Here is a 22,171-nt window from a genome sequence, read left to right on the forward strand (position 1 = left end):
CCCCCATAATCCCAGTGCAGGAGCTAGGTAGTTACCTTGCAATCCCATGCTAGAGATTGAGGGATCTTGCCTAGCATGATCTTTGTAAGATACCTCTAGTGTTTCCGTAGCTACTGCACTAAGGCTAATGGTGCCATCTGTAAGTGATAGTTAGGAGAACCAGCAGTGGGAGCAGGAGCATGTTCCTACGCTCCTGCTGCATTACTTTGTGTGAGGGGGAACATCTTTCTCTCCCTCCCCTTTGATTGGGGAATGTAGCAACCCCATATTGAGCAATCCTCTGAAATCGGTGCTGGGAAGAGCAGTCCATGGGAGGGCCCAGAAGGAAGGAACAAGAAAGACAGGCCCCTAGCTTCCTTTTCCCTGGAAGACAACTAAGGTAAGAAGGGGATCCCAGAGCTTGCTGGGAGTTGGATGGGGTTGGCAGTGAGTGATTTCCCTTGAGAGACAGAGATTGTTGAACTTGAACCTCAAAGCTGAACCTGGATGTGTTGATTTGCTTCCATCCCAAGAACCCTCCAAAAACCAGCCGCTGTAGCGTTCACACAAGTTCTCAAAGGAATAACATTTCCAATTGTAGAATTCTTTTAACCATTACTTTTAGCTGAATACCTTTTAGTCTACAAGTGAACCTTGTTCTCTCAGGTAGAACAAATGCAATATCAGCAGGTATACTACATCTACTAGAGGAGATTGATCCCCAGTGTCTAAGAGCACACACTTCCACACTTCTGACTTAGTTACACAATCCCCCGCAGTGTACACCTTGAAATTGATTCTGCATATACACAACTTCAGATTACACGGACACATTCATGTTTCTACATATCTATGCTATTTACTAATTATTAGGGCTGTCAAGCGATTAAAAATTAATTGTGTGATTAATCGCACTAATAAACAATAATAGAATATCATTTATTTAAATATTTTTGGAAATTTTCTACATTTTCAAATATATTGATTTCAATTACAACACAGAATACAAAGTGTACAGTGCTCACTTTATATTTATTTTTGATTACAGGTATTTGCAAATTGTTTTTCAATTCATCTAATACAAGTACTGTAGCATAATCTCTTTATAATGAAAGTTGGATTTACAAATGTAGATTTATGTACAAAAATACTGCATTCAAAAATAAAACAATGTAAAATTTTAGAGCCTGAAAGTCTACTCAGTCCTACTTCTTGTTCAGCTACCCGCTTCTTGTTTACAATGTCACCTGAAAGTAAGAACAGGCATTCTCATGGCACTGTTGTAGCCGGCATCGCAAGATATTCACGTGCCAGATGCGCAAAAGATTTATATGTCCCTTCATGCTTCAACCACCATTCCAAGGGACATGCATCCATGCTGATGACGGGTTCTGCTCGATAACAATCCAAAGCAGTACAGACCGACACATGTTCATTTTCATTATCTGAGTCAGATGTCACCAGCAGAAGGTTGATTTTCTTTTTTGGTGGTTCGTGTTCTGTAGTTTCCACTTCAGAGTGTTGGTCTTTTAAGACTTCTGAAAGCATGCTCCACACCTCATCCCTCTCAGATTTTGGAAGGCACTTCAGATTCTTAAACTTTGGGCCGAGTGCTGTAGCTATCTTTAGAAATCTCACATTGGTACATTCTTTGCATTTTGTCAAATCTGTCAAATCCCTGATTGAGAACCACATCGCTGCTACCATTTGGAATTACAAACTGTGACTCACATATATTTTACCTACTTTAACACCTCAATAATGCTCATTTCCTTTTCTTAGTTAATAAACCTTTACTTAGTTTACTATAGAATGGGCTACCAGCATTGTCTTTGGTGTAAGATCTAGAATACCAGTTGATCTGGGATAAGTCAGTGGTCTCTTGGGACTGGGAGCAACCTGCTGTGGTGTGATTTTTTGTTTAAGTGACCTTTTATCACAAAGTTCTGTTTGTCTGGGTTGCAAGATTGAGGGGTCTGTCTGTGTCAAGACCTGCTATAGTGATCCGGGAGTTCACCTTTTTTTACTGACTTGGTAAAATCTAATTATAGAACATACCACCAGCGTGGGATGTCTGCCCGTTTTGGGACAGTCTGCCCTAAGGTAGGCACTCACAGTTGTGAGCCATTCCAGATAGCATGAGAAGTGCCTAGAAGCCCCAGTCAAGGATTGTGCTAGGCACTGTACAGACAAGTAACAAAGAAGTCAATCCCTGTCTCAGAGAGGTTACATAGATGCCAGATAAGTTGTAACAGAGGAACAAAACAGACAAATGGTGCTTGGGTGGATTTAGAGGATGTTCTAACAATAAAATTAATAGCTATCTCAGCTTGTGCTGGGGTATGTTTGGTACACACTTAGACATCCCCCCCTTTCAAAATTGGATCCTTTATAGACATCAGATCAGGTTGGAACAACATGTCACCATAGGTCAATATACCTTTGAGAAGATGATTACATGTTCCAAAATCAAAATTCAGTGATTTTTATCTTAATAGATCCACAAACATCCTGAAATAAAAGCTTCAAATGAGCTCTCCTCTGAACCAGGTTGGACAATCTTCTACAGTCTACTGTTAGAAATCCGTCAGTGCCTGCTGCCTTCTACATCCCACACAATTACTAAATAATGATCCTCCCTCCCCCCCGGGAAGGCAAAAAATTGAATAGTACAGCACATTTGTACTCAGTTTATTACTTTTGGAAGAGCTCACACAGAGACTGATGGCAGCACACAAGCATGCGTTTTAACAAGGATTGCAAACTGGTAACCCCTTCTGTAGTTGGGGCAGCCCACAAAGGTTCTTGTGGTATCAACCACAAGTGCCCTAGTCAAAACTGGATCCCTGCTACTTCTGTATTGGGCCCCTGTGTGGTGCTTCCCTTTTGAACTCTGGCACAGACAAATAATCTTTTTACAAGAAAAAGTTAGGGAATTATCTGCTGAGATTGTATATATAGAATGCTGCCAGTCATCTGTGTTGAAAAGGCAAAATTAAAGGTTGCTTCTTTGACTGCAATATTAAACAGCCTAGAAGGAGAATCCCAAATGGCACGAGAACACTGATGAGGTACGGTAACTCATCAGCATGAGCATTGACACTTTTTCTTGTCTGGAATCTCCTTCAAGATCCTACTTGTTGGATGGTGCATGTATCACTAAGCAAACAAAAACATCATAGTAGGAATTTTGTTTATCATGTGATGATTTTTTCCTTTGCAAAAAAATCTCTAAGCAATGTCTAAGTAATAGTATACTTGCATTTAAAATGCTACTGGAAGGGCAAAACTAGCCTACAAATGAGAAGATTATGTGAAATCGGAGCTTATTGATGTATTAGGTTGTTTAAAAGGCATTTTTAAAGCTTTAGTGGTTTAATATCTTCAGTGAAGATAGAGAAACATAACTTAAGATTTCATAATATCCTGAACGATGGCAAAAACTGACAGGATTTTGATTATAAAAGTACTGTAGAGGAAAACTGAATTTGATAGCTTGTTGAATTTTAAAAACTTTTTAAAGTGGATTTTTAGTGCAAATAAAATCAGAAAAAAGAATCAGGGGAAACATGATAACTAAAGGTTAGATGACAAAACTATAAATTACAACCCATGCTGCTTGCTATGCAATCTTGTGTTGACCTGGGACAGCCAAATGGCACCAAAAGGCACCCAAACAACCATATCTCTGCTCTGACTCAAGCCTCCCTTGCTTTCTTCTTTTCTTACTTGAGGTTCAATCCTGAAAACTCTTACTCATTTTGTTAAGGCTTTAAGAAGTTCAAACAATGCTTGTATGTTTTAAGTAGATCCTACTTGGCTGCTTCTTCCCACACATGTAGATGAGATGGTCTGTGTTTAGCTCTGAAGAAGTGAAAAGAAAAGGTATGTAAGTGTCAGATGGGTAGATAGAGGGGTGCTGGAACAATTTGTATAGTGGGGTGCTGAGAGCTGTTGAACCAAACTGTAAACTCTGTATATGATGGAAACCACTTCAAGCCAGGGGTATGACAGCATCCCCAGCACCCCTAGTTCCAGCACCTATGAGTAAATGTTAGAAAATAAGCTAGCAGAAAGCAAGTATTAATTAAAAGATCCAAGAGGGAAGAGAATACCATGGACTGTTGTTGGAGAATATGTCATATGCCACTGAAAGGAATCAAGACCAAGGGATAGACAGGGGTTAAATGGTGACAGGGAGAATGATGTGTGTTGTGAGGGGGTGGTGTCAGTGATGACAAGAAAAAGAATTGAAACCAACAGCATATAGATAGCAGAGTGCATGTGAGAACTTACTGAATGGAAGAGAAATTGGCAGAAAGGAAATGGTGGAATCCAAGTGGATAAAATAAGTTTAGTTTCAGGTATTTTTCTTTTTGCTTTGCATTTTGAAAACCCTACTTCAGGACCTAGACCATGGAAATCCATGCTCATTGGAAGTGAAATTGGGCACTATATTTATATTGCAAATTTTAATCAAGTTTGTAAGCAGTTTGTAACATGGTTTGCTTTAAAAATGTGTCTACACCCAACATGGTGCTCCTCAATAATAGTGGTAGCCCACGGTGTATTGCCCTGGACACCAGCCTCGGCTGGCACATTATTGTCTTCTGATAACCTGCTCACAGAACTGCTTTTTATTTATTTATTTGTTTGTTTGTTTGTTTTTGCTTTGCACACTGAACCACCCCGCTGTGCATGTGCAATCAGTTTGACTGATCTGGCTTCCTCACTCTGTGCATGTCCTCCTTGCCCTCTATATCCCTTGAGAGGCAGGATGAAAAATCTGTCCAGAATGCACCAGTACAAACAATTATGCAGTGTGCTAGGTGTGGATCCAGAAATGTAGCTGACATATGGTTGTATTTTGAAGAAGCTGCTACAGGGGCACAACTCAAACACAACTGTTGTAACTGGGTCAGATGAGTGACACAGACTCGTTACACAAACATGGCTGTATGTGTAGTGTGGGTAAACCCTGTCGACCTATAAAGGTCTCCACTTGTTTTCTGAAGAAGTTGGCCAGCTGTCTCCCCATCACACCTAAATGAATGGCTGGGTATTGCCCGCATTGACTACGACAGTGGTTGCCAGCCAGAGGGATGAGACTTGCATCTTTGTGGAGAGCAGGCTGGGCATGTTTCCCATTTTGTAATACAAAATAAGCTGTGTAAGGAGAAAAATTAATGTAATCTGGTTTTAACTTTGAGCTGCATTAAAACATAATAATGAACAAAATCTTCAGAGTGAGGGAGATCTCATATGGGAGTCTGCAGAGGAAAGCAAAAAATAACGGAAAACAAAATACACTCCTAGAGAGATTCAAGTACTGCCATGAGAAAAGGAGTACTTGTGGCACCTTAGAGACAAACCAATTTATTTGAGCATAAGCTTTCGTGAGCTACAGCTCACTTCATCGGATGCATCCGATGAAGTGAGCTGTAGCTCACGAAAGCTTATGCTCAAATAAATTGGTTAGTCTCTAAGGTGCCACAAGTACTCCTTTTCTTTTTGCGAATACAGACTAACATGGCTGTTACTCTGAAGTACTGCCATGGTTAAAGTAGATTGAAACAGGAGAGGGAGCTCTTGCTTCACCAGCCAAAAGCTTAAGAGGAGGAAAAGCTGTGGGCCTGAGCTACAGAGAGGCAGGGAAACTGCAATCCCTCTGCCCCCATCTTATTTAGCCCCCTGAGCACAACTTAATTAAAATGTTTTTGTAAGCAGTGCTTGTTTTCTTTCAAGGCTGGTTCTCCTCCTCTTACTTTTTTGTTCCCTTTCTTTCCCTCTCCCTCCACTCATCCATCACTATGTGAACTCTCCCTGCTTTCCCCTGTTGTCCAGAGAACACATGCCTGAGTAGGGAAACTCCATGTCCAGGGGGTGCTTTTCAAGTTCCACTGGCTTGAAAGATTCTACTGATTATGATGGAATACCCCATTATGATGATATTCCCTATCACAGTAAAAAGAAAAGGAGGACTTGTGGCACCTTAGAGACTAACACATTTATTTCAGCATAAGCTTTCGTGAGCTTTAGCTTTAGCTCACGAAAGCTTATGCTCAAAGAAATGTGTTAGTCTCTAAGGTGCCACAAGTACTCCTTTTCTTTTTGCTGATACAGACTAACACGGCTGCTACTCTGAAACCTATCATAGTAAGTGGACCTTTAAGTGCATGCACTGTAATACAGGCAAGCAAGGGAGAACAGAGAAGAGAAAAAGGAAAGTAAGAAGTACAAACGAAAGACCTAGCAATTTAGTCCAGAGAAAACATCCTGCTTAAAATTATATTACTTCTCTTTCTCCTCTGTGCCACTCTTTCTCCATGATTCAAGTGGGCACCGAGGAACCAGTTACAAAGAGCATGATTCAGTAAATAAACAAAACCTTATATCAAGATTGAAAAGATCAACAGATTCCAAAAGTAGGGCATGTGGGGTAAAGGTATAATAATGTAGATGTATTTGTAAATGAATGTTGCTTTTCTTACCAGTTTAGGGAAAGGCTTATCACAGCAGACCAGTGGATTAGGATTTCTTTCATTATCACATAGAATTAGCTTACAGTCAAAGCAGAATAACTGCCATTTTTTAATTTTCTTACTCTGAGTGATGAAGGGGAGACTGACTCTGAGGGGATAAATAAGTCCTCAGAATGTCCATTTGATTTAGAGGAATGGTACGCTAATGTCAAGAACACAAAACCTGAACATATTTAACTTCTACAGGTTGAGAATGCATCTGCTCAAAAGGTTATTTAACTCATTATCATCACCATATTTTGAGGAATAACAACAGTACATTTGTCTTGCATATATAAAGTGCTAGCTGGAAACTGCTGTTGCTATGAGTCAATGTGGAAATGAAGCAGGTTTGTTTTTATGTGGTTACATGTTCATATAAACAAAAATGTAGAACCATAAATGCCAGAATTAACCTTTGACTTAAAGGTCTCTAGTGGCTCAGAGGGAATGTCAGATAACACAGAAATTGAACTGAAGCAGAATGGCAATTCTTCATAAAATGGCTTTTATGTTTGGTTGATGTAAAAGTCCTACAGTTTAAGTCCATACCAGCATGCTATGGATAAATTCATATTATCTTTAAATGTCTTCCTAATTGTGTTGTTTGAACAAAAGGCCACATGTAGACAAAATGTTGCATAATGAATTAGCATTAGAAAATCGTTGTCTGTCTTGAGGAGTCCATTAATTGCTACCCCTTTAAAACAAAAACATTCAACAACAGAAATAAATCAGAAAATCGGGGCTCAAATTTAGGAGGATATGGGAAGAGACACAATTTCTCTTGTTAAAATAAGCAGTTCAGTATAGTAGAGGATAAGAGAGAAGGAAAGTTACTGTATTTTTGTTAGTTTTGTAAGCACTCAAATGATGTGCGGGTTTTAGTCTTAGAAATTTTCACTGCGGTACATCCTTAGTTGCTTAGCGTAAACATTCATAGAATCACAAAGCTGTTATTTGACTGCATTCCTTTAATGGAAATCAGAAGGCCTTCTAAAGTTATGGCCTCTTAAGGCAACCTGAAGTTTTCTTTAACAGGGTATCACACTGTGTGACTGTCTATTGTGGCTAATAAATGTATTTCTTCAGGGGTTTGGATAGTGTAATTGGAAACTTGTTTTGTTAAGCAGGAGACAGGGGGAAATGTCAATCATAGTAAGTAATACTTTCAGTTTTCATATGTCACTTTACAAAATCACTTATAGGGATATGCTGGGTACTGCCTAATATCTTAATTGGAACTGACAGAAAAAGCCACGGCATTATCAAACATTCTGAATGTTTAGACTGAGAGAAAGGCATTTGTCTTGAGTCTTCACAAACATGCATAACACGAGAGCATTAGAACAATATTTGTTCATAAAGCCATTTTAAAGTTAACGATTCTTAATGTCTGCAGTCGGCTAGGAGTTGACTTGTATTAAACCCATGTATGTGTTTCATGCCTGCTGGTAACAAACAAATTACATTCAAATTTCAAAAATTCAGGAATCCTTATTAAACTGTAGAAGTTGCCCTCTTTGGAGAATAAAAAAAATCCTTATTTTTCCTTCAGCTTTAAATTGTTCAGATTGGCAGTACTGAGACTGAGATGCGGAAATATAGATGACCACCTATTACCCTCACTTCCCATGGGCTGTGCCTACGCTAGCAAATGTAATATTTGTAGTTCATCATTGGTGGTAGAAATAGTGGAGGCAATAGTGTAGACAACGCTCAGATGTTTAAGATTTTAGGGGACCTAGACCCTGATCCTGCAAATACTCACATGTGAAGTTACTCATGTGCATAAATATTAGCAGGATTGAGGCCATGCTGGTAAAATGCCTGAGCACTATCCACACTACAGCTTCTGCTGTTGCTGCCACCAGTTGTTTTGCACTGATGGTGAATTACAGCTATAGGGATGGCTAGTGTAGAAAACAATTATATGTTCAGTGGGAAAAAAAGATGAAAGAATAAAATGCTTCTTGTTTTACTTGTTTAAAGTAAGATAAGTGAGCAAGAAGTAAAGTAGATTATTTTTCTAGACTGTGACAGGGTCGGGCCAGATGGCTATAGGAGAGTAATAGAAGGCAGATATATTAGCCCCAGGCTAAGTAGGTCCCTTTTCCCTGGGTAAGGTAACAGGGAAGGTTCAAGAACAATCAGGAACATTCTGGAGACAATTAAGACAGGCTGATTAGAACACCTGCAGCCAATCAAAAACCTGCTAGAATCAGTTAAGGCAGGCTAATCAGGGCACCTGGGTTTTAAAAAGGAGCTCACTTCAGTTTGTGGTGTGCATGTGAGGAGCTGGGGGCAAGAGGCACTAGGAGCTGAGAGTGAGAACACAGACTGTTGGAGGACTGAGGTGTACAAGCATTATCGGACACCAGGAGGAAGGTCCTATGGTGAGGATAAAGAAGGAGTTGGGAGGAGGCCATGGGGAAGTAGCCCAGGGAGTTGTAGCTGTCGCACAGCTGTTCCAGGAGGCACTCTAGACAGCTGCATTCCACAGGGCCCTGGGCTGGAACCTGGAGTAGAGGGCAGGCCCGGGTTCCCCCCGAATCCTCCCAACTCCTGGTCAGACACAGGAGGAGTCGACCTGGACTGTGGGTTCAGAAAAACGGCCAAGCTGAGGGCTGCCGTGAAGCTCCAAGGCGAGCAAATCCGCCAATAAGCGCAAGACCCACCAAGGTAGTGCAGGAACTTTGTCACAAGACTTAATAGAAAAAGTAGTGATTACTAGGGTCTGTCCATGTGGATCCCACTCTTGGTGTGCATGCATCCATCCCATGTGCATGAGATCAGAATCTTAACCAGCAGTGTTTGTTAGGGCTATTGCGTGCCCTTGTGCTTCCCTTTCCTTGCCTCCCCCCAGAGGGCATAATGGTTAGACTGACCCCAACCACCACTCATTTCCTTCTTACTGCCTGTGACAGCGAGACAGAACCGCAGTATCCATCAGCTTTCTCTGTAGCAGATTGTTGCATAGTTTAGCATAATTAGTTGTAGTTGTTGTTACCTTATTCTCTGATTAAATCTCATTCTACTAGAACTCAAGCAAGTTCCAGAGCATCTATTAATAGGGTTCCTATAGATGAAATTTGTAGGACAGTTATTTGGAGCTCAGTTCATACGTGTACTAATCAATAGTCTCTAGTGTCAGCCTCTACATCTGATGCTCATTTTGACTGAGCTGTCCTATACTTATTTTGATTAGATTCCTAGCTCCCCACTTCTTTAGGAGGTTAACTGCTAGCCAGTCACCAAGAATGGAATCCACATGGACAGACACCCAAAGAAAGAATAGTTACAGTCATTAGTTCTTTGAGATATTCTGTCCACATGAATCCCACATCTGCCTTCCTTTCCCTCTGCTACAGAGTAAGTTTATTATGGTTTCTGTACATCAAAGGGACAGAATGGCAGTTGCAGTTGCTCTGGCCTTTATGCCCTGGGTCGGGGGAAACACAAGGGCATGCAGGGTGCATATATGGCCCCAACAGACATTAGTGGTTAAAACATTCAGCTCTCGCATGCCTTGGGAATATGGGATCTACCTAGGCAGATCCATGTGGACAGAATGTCTCAAAGAACCCCAGTTACTGTAAGATAAGCAACCTTTCTTTCCTGTCACTAAACTCACTCCAAGTCTTTTAAGGATATTTTCCTTCCTTCTCAGTAGTCAGGAAAAGCTGAAGGACAGGGCCTGGACAGAAATCCTTTGTGGACTGCAGTGAAGGTAATATATTTTCACATGCCAGGCAGGAAGATGTTTTGTTGCACGTTCTACACCCATTTTGTTTGCTCCAGGGACACTTCAGCTGACCATACCAGTACATTATTATTTCAAAATCAGAAAGGTGTACTATTAATCTGTCAAAGTTGCAGCCAAACTAACTGACAGAAGGTGGGAACATCCTTAATCAATCTTGTAATCACCCACCTGTGGTGACAAGAATGAAGTAAATTAAGGGATCTTTCATGTGCATAAAAAGTTGACTGTGAGCTAATTATCAGAATTCATAGCAACGTATGCAAAATCTTCCTTGTGGGGACATTTTGAGTATAAACTTTGTGGATTCCTTTGCACCTTTCATTTGTTGGGGGAGACGAAGAGGGAGGAAGAATCTGAAATGTTACACAAGCATCCTAAACTCAAAAGGATAAATTCACTACATTCTACTTAGCAATATTTTGGGAAATGAACAGATTTCCTTGTTCTCCAGAACTGCTACACAATATTGCAGAAGAGCTGCAACATTTCTGGCCAAAGAAAATAAATACCAAACATCTTTATCTATTGTTTTGTTCTAGCTACATACAACATAGGGAAGGAAAATACTAATCAAGTATAGTGTCTGAAGACTGCTTTTGCTAATTTATTCCCTTGACTTCCTAACATGGATGGTGAAAAAGTATGTTGTGTCTAAGTTAACATTTGTCAATCTTTTTTTTCTGCTGATTTTTGATATTTGGGTCCTAATTTTTCATTTCACTCATAATGCTAATTGAATACACTGGAGCTTTGGGTATTTTTTTTAGACACTATGTGGCTCAATTTCTGAACCCAGGAGTAAGTTTGGTTTTTTTAATTTAAATTCTTACTTGTCACAATACGTGTATGAATTTTGAGTACTGAGGAATTTTTTTCTTTGAATCTTGGAATTGTGTACATTGCCGAATACTAAGAGTTAAGGCTTACAGATGCATGGACCTATTGGCTGTAGCACACTTTATTCTGTCTTTGAAATGGGGGGACTGTCACACACAATGTGGTGTTTTATCATTCCTGTGATCAAAGATTTGACATTGGGAAACACCTTAACCTTGAGGTCACCTGTCAGTTTGACTCAGCATGACATTGGCAATTGACTTGAGAGTTAAAGTGCGTTGTTTGGAGAGCTCTGACTGAGCCTGTGCCCACAGAAGGAAGCCATCTTGGTGGAGAAAGCTGAGTGTACCCAAGTGCTCAGAACACTTTTGTGGTTAGCATGTAAAAAGATCATATGGATATGAATCCAAATGTCATTTCTGCCTGTGCTCCTTTACCACTACCTGGCCCGATGTCTAGTGCAGTATTGAGCAATTAGCTCTCTGTTGTTTTTTTTTAATTTTAAAAATCTCCCAGATTATAGCTCCCTAGCTGCACATTAGAAGAGTTTATACTTCTGCACCAAATGTGGGGTGGTACTTTTTTTCTCTCCCTATCATCCCCTTCTCAAAAAAAGCCATTCTAGTACCACTCCAGGGACTGTGTAGTTAAGGCTGAGATAGCACTTCCATCATAAAACTCTATTTTCCCAAGTATTTACGACTTCAAAACAAAACTCCCACCACTTTGAGTATGAAATTGCTTATGCTTATTGGCTCAGAGATGAATTTTTTAAATTAGAGAGAGAATTCTACTTGAGAAAGACCCAAGTGTGGAGTAGAGAGTTGGGAGAGCTTTAAAAAATGCAAGACCCTTTTCCAGTGTTGCCTTTGCACTTGGATAACTGAAATGGCTTCTTTTTAAAACTTCAGGCTTAGTTATGGACTTAGTGCTCATTAAGGACTAGTGCCACTGCTTGTTTGGAGGAAACTTGCTTTAAAATAGTGATAGACACAAGCTTAAAGGGGGTGGGGGTGGAGTTTGAGGACACCTGCATACAATATAAAAGAGTGGTGTGGGGCAAAACCCAATTTTTTTCCCTTTTGCATTGGAGTAAACCTTTAACTGTTCTCGTCTTAAAATCCTTACATATTCTAGCCCTATTGATTTCAGTGAGATTATTCATCCAAGGGAGGACTACTTGCTTGCATATGTCTGCAGGATCCGGCTCCAATTGAGAATGGCATCTTAAATCAATGTTACATTTTTTTGTTCTTGTTTAAAAAAAATATCTGAATTGGATTTGTATGGCTGACTTAGGTTCTGATCCTCCAAGCTTTCAACATAGGTCTGATCACATGGAAATCATTGGTACTCCATAGATGGGTCTGCCTATATGGAGCAGCTTCCAGGATTGGGACCCCAATTCCAAATTGTTGCTATTCAGCCATATGGGTCATGTAGAGATAATTAATGTTTTATTTAATTCTTAAAATCCTTTTTGTGCTAGAGCTTTCTGATGCAAGCTTATACTTCTTTTGATTGTGGATGGTAGGGTTGAGGGGCATAGGGAAGACAAAACCAGCTTTCTATGGTATACTTTTCTCTTCCCTTGTCAGTGTTGAAATTCTGTGCTATTTGACCTCTGTCAATAGGGGTGAGTTGGGCAACTCAACCATAGTCAGCAGTGATATGAAGTGCATACAAGCCTCTTTTCTCTGACTTTCTCTAGCAAATTTCCTCGTTCATTTTATCCTATTACTGCTGCTTACACTTCAGACTGTTTTCAACGTTATGTATATAATGATCTTTGTTGTTCAGTGAGTGTTCTCTGATTAATATCACACAGAATACAGACTATTTATCTTAAGTATTGATGTTATTTTAATCTATGATGCATGCTTGTAGTGGGGCAGTTGCCCCAGAGGGTTCCCAGGAAGAGGAAGGGTTAAAACAGGCCAGAGGGGGCCTGTGCAGAACCCTCCAATTAGAGGAGTGCTCACTAAGCGAGCCAATTGGGAGGGAGCTTGCTGCAGCGGCCAACCAGGGCCAGCAGGGGCCATATATAAAGGGCTGCTCAACCGAGCAGAGGGCACTCCTTCCCTGGCCTGCTAGGGAGAGGATTGGTTGCCTAGAAGCACTATGGCTAGAGCAGTGCTGGGCAGGGTAGCAGGGCAGAAGGAGCTTCTGGCTCACTGCTGCTAGACTGAGGCCCTGGAGGAAGGGCAGATAAGGTGCTAGGGATGCCCCCAGTTGCCCTGAGGGAAGTGGCCAACACAGACTGCAGTTTGCCCCTGAAGCAAGGGACTAGACTGATGACTGTAGCAGGCCACTGAGGCGAGTGGCTGGACTATAGACTGTCGGTTCCCCCAGAAGAGGACAGCGCAGTCCGGCGAGCAATGCAGTTTACAGAGTGGTGGAGACAGCAAAGCAGGAGTAACGGCAAAGGAGACAACAATGGAGGAGGGTACCCTGCAGAAGGACTTGAGCTAATTCCAGAACAGCCAGCCGGAGGTGCCATGGTGGTGAGTCTTGCACCGCTACACTGCTCAATATGATGCTAGTGGCTTTTTTTGCCTCTGGTAAGATCTATTAATAATAAAAAGAGTGGAATGGTTGTATTTCATTTTTGTGTTTATGCCAGCTGATATCTTTTTGCAAATGATGACATATAGTCAAGCATGAGGCTCCTAATAAGTCAACTCTATCATTTAAGGTGGATGTTTATATAAACGCAAACTAAGTCAGACCACTATGGTAATCTAGACTATGCAGCTTTACCATTACTGGTCAATACTCTGATCCTCTAACTTTATGTAAAAATATTATGCTTATTTAAGTTCTATTGTACATGGCGAGGCATTTGAAATTAAACAAAAATAATGCTGTAAATAGAGATGCCTCCTGGATTTTGTATCTTATATGAATTCCACATTCATTATTTATGTTAAAATTGAAACAGACACATTTATAACTTAGTTTGCCCTTGGCCAGCACTGAAGAATGCTGTTCATGTTATATTGCAGTGGGTTCAGATTTTGCAAAACAATTACTTTTGCCAAGTTCTTAGACTTTTAGATATGTCCTTGAGCTGAGGTCATGTCTGATCTTGGTAGAGGCCAAGGATCAGTTACTTTTTTGTAAGATCAGGGAGTGTCTATGATGTCCTTGACCAGTATTGAACACCAAGCTCCCGGTGCAACACTGTAGCCAAAAGGGCTTATGAGTTCTTTGGATGCATAAACAGGGGAATCTCGAGTAGTTATCTCACCTCTGTATTTGTCACTGATGTGACTGCTGCTGGAATACTGTGTCCAGTTCTGGTTTCCACAATTCAAGGAGGAAGTTGATAAATTGGCAAGAGTTTAGAGAAGGGTGACGAGAATTATAAAAGGGTTAGAAAACATGCTTTATAATGAGACTGAAAGAATTCAATCTCTTTAGCTTAACAAAGAGAAGCTGGTGACTTGGTGTAAGTCTAAAAGTACCTACATGGGAAACAAATATTTAATAATGGGCTCTTCAATCTAGCAGAGAAAGGTATAGCACAATCCAGTGGCTGGAAATTGAAGCTGGACAAATTCAAACTGGAAATAAGGTGTATATTTTTTTACTCTGAGTAATTAACCATTGGAACAATTTAACAAAGATTGTGATGGATTCCCCATCACTGATGATTCATTTTAAATTAAAATGATGGGGAAGCTCTATGGCTTGTGTTACAGACTAGATGGTCCTTTCTGCCCTTGTGATGCATATGAATCTGTGAACAATGGTGCTAGCAGAGGAATTGGCAGCATTTCATTATGGCTGTATTTATACAGTCCTGAGTGCTGCAACCTACTCTTGCAAATAGTCCCACTGAAATTAGTGGAATTGCCTGTGTGTGATGGTTGGAGGATCAGGCCCATAGTCATGTCACTTTGAGCCTCTTCCAGACAGCATTGATACTATATACTAGTTTATATAAGAACCTGACTAGAAGGACTCCCACATGAATTACTATTTATTAATATACATGTACCGCTAAGTCATGTGCAAGAATATATTTCTCTTCCATAATAATTCCAGTAAATACCTCTCACCATGACACTTAAATGCCAGGGATAGTCTTGAATTCCATGACAAAGCTTAATATTCTAAGGTAGTATACATTCTATAGATTATTTTAATTTGATATATGTCCAATTATATATTCTATGGAAGAACTTTTATCAAAAACTTGACACTTGCTTTGAAGGCCATTTTACCATTCTGGACACAAGGAATGTCAGTGAGAGGCAGAGACATGATTGGGGCCTTTTCTATTGCTTAAACAAAAGTTTACTTAGATAGGAAAGCTTAATATCTTTGTAATGCTAAGAGTGTTGGTGGTATCTGCTTATTCTAGCCTTTTGCCTTAAAGCTTTGGCATTTATACCTTATTTACAGATCTCAACAGGCTTTGTCTTGCCAAATATTTTAAAATCTCTAGCTGAGCAATATCTCTTACATAATCACTGGTTCTCATTGTCTACTAGGATGCATTGCTTTTGAAATTATACCTTTTTGTAGGTGTGTGTTGTGGAAACAGTAATTATGCTGAATTTCATAGAGAAGTGAAACTTGATGGGCATAAAATTGTTTGCAAACAGTGGTAAAAAAATGGCATGCAAATTTTCCTAAAGTATTTTAACCATATTCTCCACTATAGTTATTAGCCCCCTGTATGTCTGGCTGCTCTGCTAAAAGGTATTGAAAAATGCCTAGTTACAGGTGTTCATGGATCTCTGAGATGTCATTAAGGGACAGAATCACAATTCCAGCAGCCAAGTCTGATGAGTCAAAGGTGGGTTAATGTTCTGAATGACTTTCTTTGATACTCCAGTTTGATTAAATGGAGTATCCAAGCTTTTCCTATTTATGGACAGGCTTTCCAGTCCAAGTTTGATGGGTTTCCTCCCAGGCATCTGGTGGTATGCTTCAGTTGGTTCACTGGTACACCTCTACCCTGATATAATGCAGTCCTTGAGAGCCAAAAATCTTACCACTTTATAGGTGAAACTGTGTTATATCGAACTTCCTTTGGCCTCAAGCATTTCCATTATTAATAGTCAGCAAATCATTTTTGTTAGAACTAACACGGTGTATGCAGTAAATATATCTGTTCTACAATTATTAAATTGTATCTCCTTTCTTTAATTACAACAATTATTTTATAAGTTTAATACACTGTATCTTGTAAGTAACACAGGTACTAAACACTGCCAAATGCAACCATGTGGGCTAGGTTTCATCATACATCAATCGTTCGATCTGCGTGTAATGCTTAGGGAAAATGCAAAATTCACACAATATCAGAAAATGCTTTTAATTACACATCCTTACAAATTGTTGTAAAAAAGGATTTTGGTATTTTAGGAAATAGGAGCATGGGCCACTTTATCACTTTGCCAACTATGTTATACATAGATTGTTAAGTACTGTAATATGAACTGTTAACTATTAAATACACTGTAGTCTGAAAACATTTTAGAGATGGGAGTTTTTACTTATAGAAAAGGTAAAGTAATCAAGTTTTAGAGACATTGATACCTTTTTTGGGGGTACAAGATGCTTTCTTATTTAAGATGCACCCCTTAACATTTTTTTAATTTAAAAAAAACTTCATGCTACTGCGAGCCTTCTTTGCCAGGTCAGTTATGGATTTTTAACTGCAGTATTTGCAGTCTATCCACATCCTGGCTTTCTAGCCACTTAAGACCAATCTCTAACCCTACAACCGCATCAGCAGCTTTGGGCAGTGGCTCTGAGGGTTCTTCGTCACTATCCTCAGGGTTAGACACATTTTCTGAGGCACCAGGTGGTTGAGAGGCAACATTATGAATTATATCTACATCCGTAAGTCGTTCATAGGTTGGACACAGAGCATCCACCTCCATCCACTTGACGCTATCCCAGTTTGAGCCATAAGTTCCCTGTAGACTCCTTCTGCCTCCATGCCCTCTTCTTCCGTAAAACCTTCAAAGTTGTTCTGTTCGTCGTCTTCCTCATCTTGGTTGTCATCGCTTTCTGTGACAAAAGCACTTTTGAGACCACGATGCCAACATTTCTCTATCATTGACGGAGTGATTCCTAGCCAGGCTGTCTTGCCTAAGTTAAATACATCCAGCAAATTCAATTTCTTGATTACATCCGTTATGCTACTGTTGTCCTCAACAATTTTCTTTACTAAGGCTTTACAATAGTTCATTTTAAATGTGGCTATAATGCCTTGATTGAGGGGCTGTATTTTGGACGTTGTGTTCTTAGGAAGGTTAGCTCACCTTTATCTTCCCGTCTTTGCTGGTTAAGGTCTCAACTGGGGGGTCGGTGGGACAGTTGTCAAGTAGGAGCAATGCCTTTGGCTCCAGGTTTTGTCTGCATAGGTGGCTCCGGACAGCTGGTACAAAATATTTCTTAAACCATTCCTCAAATATCCAGTGTCATCCAGGCATTTTTTTGAATGGCTATAAATGAATGAAAGCAAATCCATGTTCTTATGGTGGAAAGCCCTAGGTGACCTGGATTTGCCTATGCACAGAGGTTTAAGTTTATGTTAACTGGTTTTATTCATGCAGAAAAGTATTTAATCACCTTAAAATCTGCAGCCTTTTGTTCTTCGGTCCTAGAAGCAAGTGTTCTATCCGGCAGCATACAGTAACATAAGCCGGTTTCATCAGCGTTATAGATTTGCTCCGGAGCATAGCCACCCTCGATGATGATCTCTTGTAACTTTAGTGGGTATTCGTTGCAAGCTTTTATATCTGTGGAGCGCATCTCTCCTGAAATTGACTTGCCAAATGCCATGATGTTTTTAAAAATGATTAAGTCATTCAGTGCTAGCTGTAAATTCGTTACCTTGATGTGCAGAAGCATCCTCGCCCAAGTGTCTAAAATCAAAATCCTTCTTCAATTTCTCCGCTTGTTTCCTTACAATGTCACTAGAAATTGGCATGCTGTCGGAGTGTTCTTGGGTAAACCACATAAATACTGCTCTATCTAGTTGATTATCCTTGGCAGTTTTTAGGTGCTTCCTTTCCAGGCCTTCACTTTCATCCAGTTCAACTAGCATTGATCGTAATTTTTCCTCATCTTTGATCCACCCTCTTAATGTTGATTTCCCTCACTCCTAGGTCTTTGGAGACCTTCGCTTGGCTCATTCCTGATTTCAGTCTGTCCAAAGCTTCCAGTTTTTCTTTGACTGTCCATGCCTTTCATTTCCGTGGCTGTGAACTACTTGCCATCACGTCAATGGTATTTTAATTCTGTATTAATGATAACAATTTTTTTTATTTGTTTAGAAAATGTCAGCGCAGAGTTGCAATGTTTCCAAAATACAACTAGTGAGACGACTTAAGCTCAGCCTATACTGCTCATAATTTAGAAACGAGATTAAAATAGGTGGGAGAGATGAGAGTGCCTAATGCAGGGGTGGGCAAATTTTTTGGCCCGAGGGCCACATTGGGGTTCAAAATTGTGTGGAGGGCCAGGTAGGGAAGGCTGTGCCTCCCGAAACAGCCTGGCTCCTCCCCCATCAAACTCCCACCTACTTTCTGCCCCCTGACTGACCCCTCAGAACCCCCGACCCATCCAACCCCCCCCAGCTCCTTGTCCTCTGAAGACCCCACCCCCTATCTAAGCCCCCTCCAGAGACCTCCCTGTCCCCTGACTGCCCCCGACACCCTCTGCCCCTTATCCAACCCCCCCACCCCCCAGGCCCAGCACCCTTAACACGCCGCTCAGAGCAACTTGTCAGAGCCAGACACACTGATGTGCTAATCCGCCGGAGCGTGCAGCCTCGCCCCACAGAGTGCTGCTTTACCATGTTATATAGGGTTGCATTATATCAGGGTAGAGGTGTATGTTGGTCAGAAAACCAGCTGGGAGGAAAAGAATCTGAAACCTAGATACTGTGTTGATTATGTTGGGTTTTTGTACTGGATAGTTAAGAAAGCCCCTGGTAGAGTGAAACTCAAAGTATTCTATTAAGAAGAAAATGCTAAAATTGCCACTACAGGCATTTCAATACTTGCTGTAAATATCTATTTTTTACGTTGGAAATTGCTAATTGTAACAGCATTGGCACCTGCCTCTTGTGAGCGCCCCTTTCTGATTGGGTGTGAGCCTGCTTTTCTTTCAGTTCCTACAGTGGGGTGGCACTCATCTCTCACAAGCACCAACCCACCCCTCCAGGCCCAGTGGTGGTTCAGCAGGTCTTCAGTGACCCAGCCCTCTGACCGAGTCTCTCATACAGTCCCTGCTTCTGGGGTATACAGTCTCTCGTTCTTACGGCCCTCGTATGGGGCCATACCATCAAGGCTTCCTTCCTGGAGGCACTGCCTACTTTAACAGCCCAATAGGGGCCCCTCTCAGTACCCTCAGCTGGTATGGCCTTTTTTGCAGCCCACCCTGGGCTCAGTCTTCAACCAGACCAGTCGGGCCCTTCACAGTACCCTTGCCCGATCTGGCTACGTTCTGGGCTCAGTCCCTTGGGCTCAGCCTGCCTACAGAGCTGCCTGCAGTCCTGCTGCTCTTCCAGCCAGCCAGGAACCCAGTGCTCCCTCTTCAAGTTCCAGGCAGCAACTGGCTGCTCTGCCTCTGCTGCTTCCTTGTATATTACCCTTCTGGCCCTTGATGGGCTGCTGCAGCAGCCCCTCTGATTGGTGGCTTCTCTGTAGCCATCTTGGCCTCCTGGAAGACTTCTCTGCTCTTTTCTGGAGCAGGGTGAGCCAGGGCCTTTGAACCTAATCCACCCTGTCACACCAATGAATCAATGTTTTGTTATCTTCATCTTCTTGATGACTGACTATAAAATAAACCTTAGTTTTCATTTCAAACATGTGCAGGTTTTTAATGCAAGTTAGAGAGAACAAACAAAATCCATTCTACCTTTTGCCATGGAGAGCCTGATGAAGAGAGATGTCAATTCCATTTAAGTTAATGAGAGTTATGCACATGGAACATAATTTAGAAGCCAGGCCCTAAATGTGGAACAAATAGTGTAGTAACCTATTTTCATGCTGCTATTGGAGAAGAGTTTTGTATATATTGGCATGTGCCAAAAAAAAAAATCAGAATGTGATCAGCAATAGAATCTGTGTTAAGTCACTTTCTTCCAGCACATTAGGATAAAACTTTACACACAGGAAACTGTAGTAGGGATTTTAAATCCTGGGATTAGGGAAGTGTATGACAGCATGTTCACAATTCTGCAAACACTTACTATTAGATATAGTACTTATTGCTGTGAGTAGCACCACTGAGTTCCTGGGACTATTCCTGATAATCAGTGAATGTGGTAGTGTTGATTTGCAGGATTAATCCCTAAAAATATTCTGAAGTTAAAATAGTTCCCTTTAGATCCATGAACAACAACTAAGTTTAGATACAGTTGACTATACTATAATTTCTTACAGCCTGAATCTCCACCATGTTTAGCCACTTACGCCTGTTTAAGGTGCATGTAAAATGCTACCAATGAAAACAGTGTTTTACACTCACTTTGCAGATGTAAATTACTACACTAACTGCAAGACAGCAGAGAATCAGACCTTTAATTCTTACTACTCAGATTTTTTTTACTATGTGGGTAAAATCATGGCCCCATTGAATTCAGTGGGAAAACTCCCATTGACTGCAGTGGGAGCAGGATTTCAGTGATTTACCAGCAAACTGTTTTGCTATATAGCTTGTAAGGGCCTGACCCAGCTCTCAGTGACATTATTCCTGCATGATTGTTCTCATATGGTTTATTCCTACTGACTTCAATCTATTTAGAGAATGTAAACAAGTCTAAGGTAGTTAATATCCTTTGTCTTTCCAGAAGACAGAATTTTAATAACTACCAGTGTTCCTGGGTGCATGTGGTGTTGGGGCGGGGGGGGGGGGGGGGGAGGGGGGGAGAGAGAAAAAAAGTAGTGTTGCTTGCTCAGACATTTAACATTTCCAGGATATGTTTAATATGTAAAGTGGAACTTTGTTTGGCTTAGAAAATATCAGTTAAATTGTAAATAGTCTCATGACAAAGTGTCCCTTTAAAGAAATGGATTAGCATGGAGAAATATATTTCAGACCCTTTTTGTAGACAACTTGCCACAACTAGTTACCCATCAAAACAACTAGTATTATTGTACTCAAACTGGTCATAAAATTTACTAGTACAGAGCATAAATACATTAAATGAATGTTACATATATTCTGTTCTTTACACTAGTAATTATATTGTTATAGTTGTAATGAACATGTTTCAGTCACAATTGTTTAACACATCAATTTCTTTAACACAGGTTACATTTTCTCTAAAGTTATCTTTATTGTCTAATTCTTTTGACATAAGGACCTCTTCAGTAATGACTGTATGTTGGCATCTGGGTGTATTTCAACATCTATTCAAATCCATGGCTGCCACTCAGTATGCTGGCTGCCCTGAAGCACACTTCCTGAGATTTCTCTAGGTGTTTTTGGAGGAAAAGTGCTTCTCTTTTGAAGAAACGTACCATTTCAAATCCCCTACCCAAGCTTTCAAAACAAACAATAACATCCAAAAAACTCTTCCTTGTGAGTCAGGGATGTGATAATTGACATAGCAACATATGTAGCATTTACAAGAGTTAAAAATAAATACACACTTCAGAGCTGAAGAGCTTAAAGTCATAAATGAAGAGAAATTTAGAAAATAAACATAACTCTTGTTTCACTTTGCCAGTAAGTGACCAATGTCAACCTTTCAAAAAATAAAAATAAATGAGGATGAAATAGGACAGGCAAGAACTGAAGACAGAGACAGACCAAAACTATGGAAACTAGCTGCCAGAGGAAATAAGAATATTGAATATTGGTGTGAATAGGGTACTAATGCAGAAAGTTGGGATGAAAAGGTGGATTTTGCATTTGGTTCTGAATGCAGTGTGGTTAGTGGACATTCTCATGTTGCGTTTAAGCTTTCTGTGAATTCTCTGTGGGGCTGGCAGAGAGAATGTGCATACATGTACACAGGACCTCCCCACACATATATCCGCAGCTCTGACATGTGGTACAGAGACAGCACTGAGGGGAATACACTGAAGGT

General features: G+C 40.6%; 1 long non-coding RNA gene across 1 annotated transcript in view; it reads left to right on the plus strand.

Moving 5' to 3' along the window:
- The first annotated feature begins 201 nt into the window (after positions 1-201).
- Positions 202-22,171, plus strand: part of LOC122464750 — a 66,956-nt gene continuing 44,986 nt past the window's right edge. Inside the window, exon 1 of the long non-coding RNA XR_006289071.1 lies at positions 202-379. This is a non-coding gene — a long non-coding RNA (uncharacterized LOC122464750). The remainder of the gene's footprint in view (positions 380-22,171) is intronic.

Source organism: Chelonia mydas, chromosome 2 (genome assembly GCF_015237465.2).
Source record: "Chelonia mydas isolate rCheMyd1 chromosome 2, rCheMyd1.pri.v2, whole genome shotgun sequence".
Lineage (NCBI taxonomy): Eukaryota > Metazoa > Chordata > Testudines > Cheloniidae > Chelonia > Chelonia mydas.